General features: G+C 42.3%; 1 non-coding gene across 1 annotated transcript; it reads right to left on the bottom strand.

Annotated features, from left to right (window-relative positions):
- Nucleotides 1-694: 694 nt before the first annotated feature.
- On the bottom strand, nt 695-802 carry LOC130971957 (small nucleolar RNA R71). Its single transcript, XR_009083163.1, has one exon. It is a non-coding gene; the product is annotated as a small nucleolar RNA R71 (small nucleolar RNA).
- Nucleotides 803-3,250: the final 2,448 nt, after the last annotated feature.

Genomic DNA, 3,250 nt, shown 5'->3' with positions numbered 1-3,250 from the left:
GACATTCTTTACTGGCAAAAATCCTAACGTCAAAATGGCGCCGTTGCCGGGGAGTTAGAATAGAGTGCTTATTTTATTAATTAGAATTTATTTATTTGCATTTTATTTAATTTTGCTACTATGAGCTGCGTATTTCTTCCGTCAAATGACACGTTCACCTCCTGATCCGCGCTTGCTAATATTCGATCCTGAAATTGAAAGAACAATTTCACGAATAAGGCGAGAAAAGCGTAGGTTAGCCCACTCTGAGGGCAGATCTGAAAGTGAATTTGAGGAAGAAACCAGCCCCCGTTCTACTGATTCGGTTGTTTTACGTGCAGAAAACATGGCAGCTAGAAGAATTACCATTCAGGAGGAAGGAGCTCCTGATTTTACACTGCAACCGTTTCAAGCGCATCATCCAGCAGCAGCTACGAATTTTGAAATAAAGACCGCACTGCTAAATTTGATGCCGAAGTTTCATGGCCTACCTGCTCAAGAGCCTATCAAGCACTTGAGAGATTTCCAAGCAGCCTGTTCTACTGTCAGGCGTGATGGCGCTGATGAAACTTCAATTCTGCTGAAAGCTTTTCTGTTCTCTCTTGAGGGAAAAGCAAGAGAGTGGTACTACACTCAACCTCTAGCAAACATATCCAACTGGGATACACTCAGAAAGGAGTTCCTGGAGAAATTCTTCCCATCTGAAGTTACTGATAAACTGAGGAAGGATATCTCAACAATTGTTCAGGATGACAGTGAGACTCTCTTTGAATACTGGGAGCGCTTCAATAATCTTCTGGAAGCATGCCCCCACCACATGATTGACAAGATCGTGCTACTCAGCTATGTCACACAAGGTATGAGGCCCCAAGATAAGACCACATTAGAAAGTGCCAGCAATGGGTCTATGAAGAAGTACAAGACCACTGATGAAGCTTGGCAATTGATCAGTGATTTAGCTGAATCTACTTGGAACCACAGACAGAAGCAAGGCCGTTCAAGGGCCGTTGCAGAAGTATCTTCTGGCATAGAGACTGCTGCTCTAAATCGAAGCATCTGTGAAATGACCAACCTGCTTAAGCAAATGCAGTTAAATCAACAAGCTCAGCAAACTCAACCGCAGCAAAACCAACAACTAGTCCCACAAAGACTTTGCGGAATTTGTGCTGATTACAGCCATTACACTGATGAATGCCCGCAGCTCCAACAAGAAGACAACATGGTGGCATCCACTCACAGCTTCTATGACCGTCCCAACCAAGGGTACAATCAAAGTGGAAATAATAACCATGGATGGCAGGACAATTCAAACCAGAATTGGAGGGACAACAATAATAGGGGAGGCAGAGATAATCAAGGAAATCAGAGGTGGAATAATTACAACAACAGACAGCAAAATTAACCTTACCGAGCACCTCACCTGAGGCAAAACCAAGGACCACCGAACAATCAGCAGCAACCCTCTCAAATTACTCATTCTTCTGTATCTTCTAATGAAGAATTGTTACAAGCTTTTGAGAAAAGACAACTAGCCATGGAAAATACCATCGTGAACAGTATTAACGCCAGTCTGAATGGTTTCACCTCTACTCTGCAAGCTTTTATGACACAACTTGGTTCAGCACAAAATTCCAGTAACCAACCTTCAAGCACCACTGGAATCCCCTCTCAACCATTGCCCAATCCAAAGGGAGGCATTAATGCCATCACCCTGAGGTCCGGAACCACACTGCAGGAGAGGAATCAGGAGGAACCAAGCTCACCAAAATATGCCTCAGCTGAAGAGGTGGTAGAGATCGAAGATGTTGAACAGGAAGAGGATATACAGGCCACAATTGAAGAAGAAATAGCTCAACCACAGGAAGAAGCACAAAAAGGTGCAGGCACCACAGAAAACACTACTCCCATTCCATTTCCACAACTTGCAAGGAAGCCTAGGAAGCAGCTGGAACCTAATCCTAAAATGGTAGAAATATTCAAAAAGGTTGAGGTAACTGTTCCCCTTTTTGATGTTATTCATCAAGTACCTAAATATGCAAAGTTTCTAAAAGACTTATGTATCCATAAAGACAAAATTAATGAATTAGAAACTATTCCTTTAGGTAGTTCTATATCTGCTTTAATGGGAGGATTACCTGAAAAATGTAGTGATCCAGGTCCTTGCATAGTTAGTTGTACTATTAGTGGTGTAGTAATTTATGATTGCATGTGTGATTTAGGAGCATGTGTCAGTATAATGCCTTTGTCTATATATGATGTTTTAAGGCTCCTCCTTTAAAAAGGTCGGTAGCTCATTTTGTGTTAGCAGATAAAAGCATTATTACAGTGGCTGGAGTTGCTGAAGATGTTTTGGTGAATATTAAAGGGCTCACATTTCCCACTGATTTTTATATCTTGGAGATGCCCCATAATGATTCAGATAAGCCATCATCAATCCTACTTGGAAGACCATTCCTGAAGACATCAAAATTCAAATTGGATGCTTTTTCAGGAACATACTCCTTTGAAATAGATGGTCGCATAGTAATCTTCAATCTGAATGGAATCATTGACAACCCCCCAGAAGATCGTTCCATCTTCCAGTGTGATGTCATAGACGAAAGTGTGGCTGAAGTTCAAAAGGAAGAGTTTGAAGGGAAACATACGGGACAAGGTCCAAGTGTGGGAACCCTCTTAACTGACAATGAGGACACTTCGCCATTTTCACAAGCCCCAGATAACCCAGAGCCTACCCATGCTCAAAAGTTAGAATTGAAACCTCTCCCTCCACATCTCAAATATGCTTACCTTGAGGATGAGGAGAAGTTTCCGGTTATTATTGCAAGAGAACTGACTTCTCAACAAGAAGAACAGCTACTTGATGTGTTGAGGAAGCATAAGAAGGCAATTGGGTGGAGTTTGGCAGACATAATGGGAATCAACCCTCAAGTATGCGAGTACAAAATATTTTTAGAAGAGGGAGCAAGACCTGTCCGTCAACCACAAAGAAGATTGAATCCTACCATCTTGGAAGTTGTAAAAAAGGAAGTGACCAGACTATTGGAGGCTGGTATCATATATCCCATTTCAGACAGTGAATGGGTAAGCCCAGTACAAGTGGTGCCCAAGAAGTCCGGAGTCACTACAGTGAAAAATGAGCATGGAGAGCTCATAGCAACTAGAGTTCAGAATGCGTGGAGAGTCTGCATTGATTACAGGCGTCTCAACCAAGCTACTCGTAAGGATCACTATCCACTTCCATTTATTGATCAAATGCTGGATCGCCTGTCAG

The sequence above is a fragment of the Arachis stenosperma genome, chromosome 3 (genome assembly GCF_014773155.1).
Source record: "Arachis stenosperma cultivar V10309 chromosome 3, arast.V10309.gnm1.PFL2, whole genome shotgun sequence".
Taxonomy (NCBI): Eukaryota; Viridiplantae; Streptophyta; class Magnoliopsida; order Fabales; family Fabaceae; genus Arachis; species Arachis stenosperma.
Note: the sequence above shows the minus strand (reverse complement) of the source record. Positions and strands in the feature narration are given on the sequence as shown.